We start from the raw sequence: 12,120 nt of genomic DNA, 5'->3' as shown, positions 1-12,120 counted from the left end.
TTGTAAAATTTGAACCAGTACATCTTTTTGGAAAGCTAGGGATGTAGGCCATCAGGTCCTGGGGATTTGTCAGATTTAAGTCCTTTAATTTACCTTTTCTCTGTTGATATTAATTACCTTAAGTTCCTCAGTTGTATTAACCGCTCTATTTATCTATCATTCCCTCTACTACCAGCGCACAGAGGCAGCAGTGTGCACTGTAAGTGTACAATGTGTGCAAGGTGCATTGCAGCAGCTCACCAAGCCTCCCTCGACCATACCTTCCAACCCATGACCTCTACCACCTAGAAAGATAAGGACAGGAGAACAATGGGAATCCCACCACCTGCAAGTTCCCCTCCAAGCTGCACACCAGCCTGACATGGAACTATATAGCCATTCCTTCACCGTTGCTGGGACCTAAACCTGGAGCTTCCTTCCTAACAGCACTGTGAGTGTATCTACACCAGATGGATTGCAGTGGCTCAAACAGGTGGCTCACCATCACTTTCTCAATGGCAGTTAGAGATTGGCAACAAATACTGGCTTTGCCAGCAACACTCATATCCCATGAAAGAATAAAAAAATGTGATTATGTCTTCTACTATGGATATGGACAGAAAATATTTGTTCCATGTTTCTGCCATTTCTTCATTCCCCATGATGATTTGTCCTGTCTCTGCCCCTCATAAGGCAATATACGAAGAAGAGCAGGGGAATTCTCCTGGCACACTGGCAAACATTTATCCCTAAATCTACACCTGAAAATAGATTATCTGGTCATTTATTACATTGCTCTTTGTGGGAGCTTTCTGTGTGCAAATTAACTGCTGCTGTTTCTACATTGCAACGGTGATTGCAATTCAAAAATATTTCATGGTTGTAAAGCACTTTGAGATGTTCTGAGATTGTGAAAGTCACTATATTAATACAAGTTATTTTTTTCTCACACTTCTATTTTCTCATTTTTTCTCTCCTTTGAACTTTATTTTGACCGTTGAAATTTATGAATGAAACTAGACGGACCACCTGGCAGCGCCCTAGGCACTGGAAACGACACCGGCAGTCTCAGCTCTGTCGACCCTGCAAAGTCCTCCTTACTAACATCTGGGGGCTAGTGCTGAAATTGGGAGATCTGCCACACAGACTATTCAAGCAACAGCCTGACATAGTCATCCTCATGGAATCATATCTTACAGATAATGTCCCAGACACCACCATCATCATCCCTGGGTATGTTCTGTCCCAATGGCAGGACAGACCCAGCAGAGGTGGTGGCACAGTGGTATGCCGTCGGGAGGGAGTTGCCCTGGCAGACCTCAACATTGACTACGGACCCCATGAAGTCTCATGGCATCTGGTCAAACATGGGCAAGGAAACCTCCTGCTGATTACCTCATCCCGCCCTCCCTCAGCTGATGAATCAGTGCTCCTCCATGTTGAACACCATTTGGAAGAAGCACTGAGGGTGGCAATGGTGCAGAATGTACTCTGGGCTGGGGACTTCAATGTACATCACCAAGAGTGGCTCAGTAGCACCACTACTGACTCACCTGGCTGAGTAGTAAATGACATAGCTGCTAGACTGAGTCTGCGGCAGGTGGCAAGGGAACCAACAAGGGGGAAAAACATACTTCACCTTATCCTTACCAACCTGCCTGCCACAGATGCATCTGTCCATGACAGTATCAGAAGGAGTGACTATCACACAGTCATGGTAGAGACGAAGTCTCGCCTTCACATTGAGGATACCCATGATCGTGTTGTGTGGCACTGCCACCATGCTAAATGGGATAGATTTTGAACAAATCTAGCAACTCAAAACTGGACATCCATGAGGAGCTGTGGGCCATCAGCAGCAGCAGAATTGTACTCGAACATAATCTGTAACCTCATGGCCCGGCATATCCTCCACTCTACCATTACCATCAAGCCAGGGGATCAACCTTGGTTCAATGAAGAGTGCAGGAGGGCATACCGAAAGCAGCACCAGGTATACCTAAAAATGAGGTGTCCACCTGGTGAAGCTATAACACAGGACTTCTTGTGTGCCAAACAGCATACGCAGCAATTGATAGAGCGGGCTAAGCGATCCCACAACCAATGGATCAGATCTAAGCTCTGCAGTCCTGCCACATCCAGTCGTGAATGGTGCTGGACAATTAAACAACTGACTGGAGGAGGAGGCTCCACAAATATTCCCATCCTCAATGATGGAGGAGCCCAGCACATCAGAGCAAAAGATAAGGCTGTAGCATTCGCGGCAATCTTCAGCCAGAAGTGCCGAGTGGATGATCCATCTTGGCCTCCTCCGGAGGTCCCCAGCATCACAGATGCCAGTCTTCAGCCATTCGACTCACTCCATGTGATATCAAGAAACAACTGAAGGCACTGGATAGTGCAAAGGCTATGGGCTTTGACAATATTCTGGCAATAGTACTGAAGACTTATGCTCCAGAACTTACTGTGCCCCCATCCAAGTTGTTTCAGTAGAACTACAATGCTGGCATCTACCCAGTTATGTGGAAAATTGCCCAGGTATGTCCTGTACGCAAAAAGCAGGACAAATCCAACCCATCTAATTACCACGCCATCAGTCTACTCTCGATCATCAGTAAAGTGATGGAAGGGGTTATCAACAGTGCTATCAGGTGGCACTTGCTTTGCAATAACTTCCAGTTTGGGTTCCAGGGCCACTCAGCTCCTGACCTCATTACAGCCTTGGTTCAAACATGGACAAAAGAGCTGAACTCCCGAGGTGAGGTGAGAGTGACTGCCCTTGACATCAAGGCCGCATTTGACCGAGTGTGGCATCAAAGAGTCCTAGTAAAACTGGAATCAATGAGAATCAGGGGGAAAACTCTCCACTGGTTGGAGTCATACCGAGCACAAAGGAAGATGGTTGTGGTTGTTGGAGGTCAGTCATCTCAGCTCCAGGACATCACTGCAGGAATTCCTCAGGGTAGTGTCCTCAGCCCAACCATCTTCAGCTACTTCATCAATGACCTCCTTTTCATCATAAGGTCAGAAGTGGGGATGTTTACTGATGATTGCACAATGTTCAGCACCGTTCACGACTCCTCAGGTATTGAAGCAGTCTGTGCCCAAATGTAGCAAGACCTGGACAATATCCAGGCTTGGGCTGACAAGTGGCAAGTAACATTTGCGCCACACATGTGTCAGGCAATGACCATCTCCAACAAGAGAGAATCCAACCATTACCCCTTGATGTTCAATGGCATTACCATCACTGAATCCCCCACTATCAACATCCTGGGGGTTACCATTAACCAGAAACTGAACTGGACTAGCTATATAAATACTTTGACTACAAGAGCAGGTCAGAGGCTCGGAATCGTGCAATGAGTAACTCACCCCCTAACTCCCCAAAGCCTGTCCACTATCTACAAGGCACAAGTCAGGAGTGTGATGGCATTCTCCCCACTTGCCTGGATGAGTACAGCTCCCACAACACTCAAGACGCTTGACACCGTCCAGGAAAAAGCAGCCCGCTTAATCGACAGCAGATCGACAAACATCCATTCCCTCCACTACCGACGGACAGTAGCAGCAGTGTGTACCATCTACAAGATGCACTGCAGGAATTCACCAAGGCTCCTTCGACAGCACCTTCCAAACCCACAACCACTACCATCTAGAAGGACAAGGGCAGCAGATAGATGGGCACACCACCAACTAGAAATTCTCCTCTAAGTCACTCACCATCCTGACTTGGAAATATATCGCCGTTCCTTCACTGTCGCTGGGTCAAAATCCTGGAACTCCCTTCCTAACAGCACTGTGGGTGTACCTACACCACATAGACTGCAGCGGTTCAAGAAGGCAGCTCATCACTGCCTTCTCAAGGGCAACTAGGGATGGGCAATAAATGCTGGCCCAGCCAGAAAAGCCCACATCCCGTGAATGAATAATAAAAAAACTGAATCACATACCCAGAAGTTTCATATTTCTTTTCTGTCTATGGATTAAGTCTGTTGACAAAAAGATTGAGGATTAGCCCTTTTGAGATTGGAATAATTCTGTTCAGACATTGGAAGTGTCAATTTGGAGATTTTAATCAACAGTTGAGGTATACTACTTTAAATATGTTTGATCATCCATTGAGTTCTCAGTTACTGTGTGGGAAGTTTTGACCATAGACAAAGGGGAAAGAACACTGGACAAAGAGCTCCTTAATTTCCTGAAGGGTTTGCTGGATTCCCACCATTAACGGGAGTCTGATGGAACCTACTCGAAAAGAACAGAGACCTTGGCCCAGATTTTCACCAGGACGAAGAGCCTCTCCATTGTTGCAAAAATGGTGCCTAAGTCACCCCCCACTCCGAACACGGCACTTCCTATTTTCACAAGGGGCAGGTCTGGAGTCGGGCCAGGGTTCGCGCATGTGTGGTTTACAGAGGCAGATAGCCACTTAAATCACCAGCTTCCTCCACTGAAGTGGGATTATGGTAGGCCAGGAGTGCAAAACTGGAGTGTGCAGGTTAGACTGGATAAGAGCTGGTGGATTCATTTGGATAGCCAGGTTATGGTCCTGGGGCACCTTTGGGCAAGGCAATGGATCCTTTGGGATTGTTAAAAGTAAACATGATTGTGCGTAAAATGTATAGTCTAATTGGAACTGTCAAAGCTGTCAAAGAACTTTGAAAGGACACTAGGTCAGTTGGCAATGTGTGTTAAGGGCAAAAAGTGGCGGATGGGGGCATGGGTTGGCATGAGTCAGCACTAAGTTGGCATGGGGACCATAAAGAACCACGGGGATGTGGGGTGCATAGGTGGTCTGAGGGACTATGGGGGTGGGTAGAGGGCATATGGGTTTGCATTGGGGATATGAGGGGCCATAGGGGTAGGTAGATGGGCATGGGTTGACATGGATGGGGCATGGGGAATGTGTGGGGGGCATGACGGGTGAGGGCTGGAGGACTATTTTTTGCTTCAATCTCTTTTTTATTTAATTCGACAAAGTGTCGGAGCACAGCAGCAGGCCTTCCACCCAGACTACCTCTGCATCCGGCAGCCTCCGCAATTGTTTTAGGGGAGGCAGGCCAGCCTTCCAACCCAGCCCACCCCTTCAAAATGAAAATCAGAACTGCGGGTGGCCATGTTTAAAGATCGGGTTTGCAGAGCCGGGAATTCTCCCATCTCTGCGCACCCAACCCGAGAGCCAAAATCTGGACCCTGGTTTTGCAATTTCCTGACAACTTTAAGAGAAATTAGTCTTCTAAAGGGTGGGATCTCGGCCTGTCCCTCAAGAAGATGCTAAGGGGAAAGCTAAGGAGTGGAAGCGCCCATAGACTGAGATAAGAAGAAAGTTTCTTTACTTCCACTTCCTTAAAAAAAGAGCAACCTGGTGCAACACCTGGCTGGCACTCCAAGGGAGATGAGGCATGCTAGCAAGTGGAAGGGCACAACTGGATCACAATGAGGAGATGAGATTGCAGAATACAAAAGCAGCCTGGATCACCAAAGAACAGGTTGACCTTTTAAAAAATATAACTGGCTTGTTTCTTTTATGAAAGAGCTGGTGGGAGGGGATTGTTCGGTGTGTTCTTAGGAACATAGGACTCAGGAGCAGGAGTAGGCCATTTGGCCTTTCAAGCCTACTCCGCGAATCAATAAGATCATGGCTGATCTGGGTGTGGTCTCAACTCTACATTCCTCTCTGCCCCCCTTAAGCCTTGAATCCCTTGTCTATCAAAAATCTGTCTAACTCTGCCTTGAATAAATTTAATGACCCAGCCTTCACTGCTCTCTGGAGAAGAGAATTCTACATGCTAACGACCCTCTAAGAGAAAATCTTTCTCCTTATCTCAGTCTTAAAAGGGGAAAATCATATTCTTAAACTGTGTCCACTAGTTCTAGTCTCCCCCACAAGTGGAAACATCCTCCCAGTATCTATGCTGTCAAGTCCCCTCAGGATCTCTACATGTTTCAGTAAGATCACCTCTCATTCTTCTAAACTCCAAAGGGTATAGGCCCAATCTATTTAACTGTTCTTCATAGGATAAGCCCTTGATCCCAGGAATGAGACGAGTGAACCTCTTCTGTACTGCTTCTAATGCAATTATGTCTTTTTACAAATAAGGAGACCAAAACAGTACACAGCATTCCAGATGTGGTCTCACCAAGGCTCTGCACAGCTGCTGTAAAACTTCGCTACTTTTATATTCCATTCCTCTTGCAATAAATGCCAACATTTCATTTGCCTTCCTAATCACTTACTGTACCTGCATACTAACTTTTTGTGATTCATGTATCAGGAAACCCAGATCCCTTTACCATCGAGTTCTGCCATTTCTCTCCATTTGAATAACATTGCTTTTCCATTCTTCCTGCTTAAGTGGACAAGTTCACGTTTTCCCATATTATGCTCCATCTACCAATTTTTTGCTCACTCAATTAACCTATCTATATCCCTTTGCAGATTCTCTACCTCCTCTTGACAACTTACTTTTCTATCTATCTTAGTGTAATCAGCAAATTTAGCTACCATACCATGCATTCGGTCCCTTCATCCAAATTATTGATGCAGATTGTAAATAGTTGAGGCCCCAGTACTAAGCCCTGTGACACTCCACTAGTTGCAGCTTGCCAACCTGACAAAGACCCATTTATCCCTACTCTCTGCTTCCTGTTAGTATAGCCAATCCTTTATCCATACCAATATGTTACCCCGTACACCATGTTCTCTTATCTTGTGCAGTAATCTTTGATGTGGCACCTTATCAAATGTCATTTGGAAATCCAAGTACATCACATCTACATGTTCCCCTTTTATCCACCTTGCTTGTTAATTCCTCAAAAAACTCCAAAAAATTAGTTAAACAAGACTTCCCTTTCACAAGGTCATGTTGACTCTGCCTGATCACATTATGATTTTCTAGGTAACCTTCCGTAACCTCTTTAATAATGGATTCTAGCAATTTCCCTATGACAGATGTTAGGCTAATTGGCCTGTAGTTTCCTGCTTGCTGTCTCCCTCCTTTCTTGAATAAAGGTGTTACATTAACTATTTTCCAATTCACTGGAACTCTTCCAGGACCTAAGGAATTTTGGAAGATTATATCCAATGCACCTACTATCTCTGCAGGCGCTTCTTTTAAGACCCTAGGATGCATGCCATCTGTTCCCGGGGGCTTGTCAGCCTTTAGGTCTAATAGTTTTCACCATATCTTTTCCCTAGTGATGATGATTGTTTTAAAAGGTCCTCCCTCCCATTCGCCTTTTGATTTTCAAGTATCTTTGGGAAGTTTTCTAAGTCTTCTACAGTGAAGACAGACTAAAAATACGCATTCAGTACCTCCGCCGTTTCCTTGTTTTCCATTATCAATTCCCCACACTCACTCTCTACAGGACCAACGTTAGCTTTAGTTACTCTTTTCTTACTTAAATACTTGTAGAAACTCTTACTATCTGTTTTTATATTCCTAGCTAGCTTTCTTTTATACACAACTTTCTCCCTCTTTTTTTTAAATCATTCTTTGCTGCTTCTTAAAATCTGACCAATCTTCTGACCTAACACTAAGCTTTGCAGACTTGGACAGTGTTTCTTTCAATTTGATACAAACTCTAACTTTTTTATTTAGCCACATCTGATACATTTTTCTCAAAGAGTCTTTCTTTCTTACTGGGATAAATCTTTGCTGAGAGTTATTAAATATCTCCTTAAAAGTCTGTCATTGCACCTCTACTGTCTTACCTTTTAAACTGGTTTCCCAGTTCACTTTAGCTAGCTCTGCTTTCATACCCTTATAATCACCTTTATTTAAGTTTAAAACACTAGCCTAGTGAGTAAAAACTTTTTCACCTAGCGAGTAGTTAGGGTTTGGAATGCACTACCTGGAAATGTGGTGGAGGCAGGCTTGATAGAGGCATTTAAGAGGGCATTGGATGATTATGTAGGGTTACGGGGAAAAGGCAGGAGATTGGCACTAAGTTAAAATGCTCAGAGAGCTGGTGCGGACACAATGGGCCGCATGGCCTCCTTCTGTACTGTAACAATTCTGTGATTCTGTCTTAAACCCACACATCACCCCTTCAAACTGAACATGAAGTCCTATCATGTTACAATCGTTGTCACCTAAAGGCTCTTTTACTATGAGGTTATTCATTAATCCTGTCTCATTGTTCATTACTGGGTCTAGAATAGCCTGCTCCAACAAAAACAAAAAATGCTGGAAAAACTCAACAGGTCTGACAGCATCTGTGGAGAGAAAGACAGAGTTAACGTTTCGAGTCCGTATGACTTCTTCAGAGTCTCTGAAGAAGAGTCATACGGACTCGAAACATTAACTCTGTCTTTCTCTCCACAGTCGCTGACAGACCTGCTGAGTTTTTCCAGCATTTTTTGTTTTTTGTTTCAGGTTTCCAGCATCCGCAATATTTTGCCTTTATCCTAGAATAGCCTGCTCCCTGATTGGTGGTAGAGCATTCTCTTCTTGTGCACTCTCACCCAATTGTAGCATAATTGCTACAATTGTGACATGAATTTTGAGGCCTGGACTGTCCTCTAGGTTGTTACTGCCTGTCTGTTGATGCCTACACAAGAATGGAAATTGTAACAACCTATAATTGATGTTCTTGGATACAGGAATGAGACGGGAGAAAAAGAGAATATATGATGAGGCACATCTATATTAGATATTGGTTTCCTTTTTTTAAATATGGTTATGAACACTTCCTATGTTTTGGTGTGTCAGTGTGCTGCCAAGGGAGGTACTAAATTGTGTTGCCTCGAAAGCTTCTAGACTGTATGTTCATTTAGGCTGTCTCAGTGGGTTGCTGGTAGGACTGTTTCAATTGCTTCAATGTCCCAGGGACTTGTCCAGACTTCCTGCTTCTGATTGCTATCCAGTATTTCTGCTGGAAAACATGCAGGTATGGATGTCAGACAAAGAGGAATTGGATTCACTGCAACTCAATAGCCTGGTGACTTGCACACCAGGAGAATGTTCAATTGGCACCTGTGGAGCTATGCCTCAGCAAGAGATAGCAACCTCAGAAGAGAAAGTGTTTATACAGCACCTTATCACAATCTCTGAGCCTCCCATAAGTGCTACATTTATGAATTACTTTCAAGGTGCTTGATGGGACAAGCTGGAGGACACTTCATTATGACTCTAATTTACTGTTCCTGACCTGGTAAGCCAGAGTTAATAAAAAGAACTAATCCACTGCACTTGACCTGGGAGTGTTTGATTGTACAGTGTAGACCAAGCTTTGCTCTATCTCCAACCACTTTACTATACCTTGGAGTGTCTGATGGGACATTGTGAAAGGTGTTCATTGTACCTGATCTGGAAATACTTGCTGCTGACACTGAGTGCTTGAAATGGAAAGTGTTGCATTAATGTCCCTCATCTTGATGCACATGAGATTGACAGAGAAAAGCTTCAAGTAAAACAAAGGCCTAGGGATTCTAAATCATGAATACACAATGTACAGTATGGTTCAAGACATTTCACATTCCTTCTACTCGCTTGGCAAAAGTGGAAAATCTTACTGAACATGCTGAATGAGGTAAGGACCAAAGTACCCTGAAAGCTTCAACAAAGGATGAGCAGAGAGAGAAATGTGAGCACACACCACCACACTGTATGGGGTTCTTAATACTTACTACGTTACAATGCTATTCAGAACTAAGAGCCCAATTGGCAGAGAATTATACTTGAACCCATGACCTATGTTTTTTCACTCCTAAAAGAAAATGTAACCTGACCCCTCTCCCAGACCAGTAGACAGGACTGAAGTGAAAGCTATGTGTTTATGATATGCTTGAGTTAACACTCAGCAGAGGTTGGCATTAAAATAGATCTTAATTCACAGAGGGCACAAGCACTCTCACTCACTTACTAGTGCATGAGGATTGGTAAAATCATCAGGTAAGGAGATTGATTGACAAAGGAAAGCTGTGAGATCGCCTGGTTCAATGAGCATGCAAGTGGAACCAAAAGTGAAATTTGATCCATACCATAATTGTATCCTTATTTATCAAAATGATTTGACATTTTCTGTATCTGGTATAAGTGGCTGATGGCCCTTCTGCCTTGTCCAGCTGATTGTGTCTGCATGATGCTGCATAGATCCATCCGAATCAGAAAGGTCTCTAGTCTGTCCTGAATTATCCAAGGCAAAGTCAAAGGAAGGGAGCAGGAGGCGTGGGCGGAACTATAATTGACCTCAGTACCTCATCTTGGGAAGGGAGAGGGGAAATATCAGCCAGGGCTTCTGCTCCTGGCTATCATCTAGTAAACCATGTCCAAATTGCACATCACACAAAAACAGAATCAAGCTCAATGGTAATTTCCCCTAAGGATTGAATGGCCCATTGCCATTTAATGTAGAGACTAAAACAGGACGGTCACTTGACTGAGGTACTGGCAGGCAGCTATTGCCCTGTAGGATGGGACCCTAGCGAGGAGCCAATGCCCTCAGGATGAGACCATACCCCTGCCCTCTCAGGTGGATTTCAAGGGCCCATGGTATTATTCCAAAGAAGGAAGGGAGAGTTCTCCCAAGAATACTGCTCAATATCAATCCCTCAATCAATACCACTTGGGTGACTATTAGATTGCTGTTTTTGGGACCTTGCTGCACACAAATTGACTGCCATGTTTCCCACATTCCAACAATGACTTCATTTTAAAAAGTACTTCTTTGCTGTAAAATGCTTTGGAACAACCTGAAGTCGTGAAAGGTGCTGTAGCATTACAGTCCATTTTACATGTACACTGCAATACCCAGCCGTACTTCACCACCACCTCTCTCGACTCCTCCATTGTTTCTAAACTATCAGATATCTAGTACTGAATGAACATAAATTTCACTCCAATTAAATATTGGGAAGGCTGAAACCATTATTGTCGATCCCTGCTCCAAATTTTGTTCCCTAGCTACTGATTCAATCCTTCTTCCTGGCAACAGTTTGAGATTAAGCCAGTCTATTTGCAACCTTGGTGTCTCAATTGACCCCAAGATGAGCTTCCAACCTCATACTTGTGCCATCGCTAAGACCCCAGCTATTTCCAATTCTGTAACTTTGCCTGACTTCGCTGATTTCAGTTCATCTGCTGCTGGAACTCTCATTCATGCCTTCATTACCTCTAGACTTGACTATTCCAATGGGTTCCTGGCTGGTCTCCTACATTCTACCCTCTGTGACCTTGAGGTCATTCAAAACTCTGCTGCCCATGTCTTAACTCGCACTATACCCCTGTGCTCACTGACTTACATTGGCTCTTAGTCAAGCAACATCATGATTTTAAAGTTCTTGACCTTGTTTTCAAATCTTTCCATGGTCTTGCCCTCCCATCTCTGTAATCTTCTCCAACCCCACAACATTCCAAGATTTCTGCAGTCCTCTAATTAGGGTTGCCACCCTCCTGATTTGGCTGGGAATGTACCAGAATCAGCATCTATCTCCTGGTGGCTATTGAAAGCAATCCGTGAAATTTTAAAATGATATTTTAAGCAAATAAGTTAATACAATGCACATAATTTGTACAGAAGCTCATCGTTCATTAAAAAACTTGGCAGTGTGATGACATAAAACATAAGCTGGTACTGATGCACATGCATACTTCTGAGCCACAGCTGGACCAAGCAGTCATTAGTAGCAACTACCAAGAAGGGGAAGAAACTACAACTCCCATCATGAGGAATTGCCATGCTGTGATATCAAACTCAGTGCAGCACTGCCCAGTCAAATTCCAACTTTAAACCGAAAAAAAAAAGCCAGTAGCCTTCCAATTGGCTGGGATTTTGGCAGGCTCCAATGGGATTGGTGTGGTTTAAATTTCAACAAGGGATCAGGCGTGAGCGGTGAGCATTAGACCGAGTGCGGTAGGCGCGAGAGGTGGTGGGTGTTGGCTGGGGGTGGGGGGTTGCTGGTGGGGGCTCAGATCTTTTCATTAAAAACAGAGATAGAGAGAGAGATGAAAATTATTTTTTCTTCAGTTTTAGCAGCTTTTAATATCCCATGAAACCATGGTGTCGGATCTTGCATTGAGCCCTTCAAGAGTGGGTAAAGCTTTTTTCTCCTCTAAACTTTAATCGTTGTTCACCCTCACTGCAAATTTAGATCTTTTTGTCTAATTAAAATCAGTGTGTTTTCCTCTCTTGCAC

The 12,120-nt window shown here is 44.1% G+C and overlaps 1 protein-coding gene across 10 annotated transcripts in view; it reads right to left on the bottom strand.

The window, feature by feature from the left end:
* Positions 1-12,120, bottom strand: part of prdm16 (PR domain containing 16) — a 798,908-nt gene that overhangs the window by 417,384 nt on the left and 369,404 nt on the right. The gene's annotated exons all lie outside the window — the stretch shown is intronic.

Source organism: Cetorhinus maximus, chromosome 15, assembly GCF_964194155.1.
Source record: "Cetorhinus maximus chromosome 15, sCetMax3.hap1.1, whole genome shotgun sequence".
In the NCBI taxonomy this organism is placed as follows: Eukaryota; Metazoa; Chordata; class Chondrichthyes; order Lamniformes; family Cetorhinidae; genus Cetorhinus; species Cetorhinus maximus.
The sequence above is the reverse complement of the archived record's forward strand: the minus strand, read 5'-3'. Positions and strand labels throughout refer to the sequence as shown.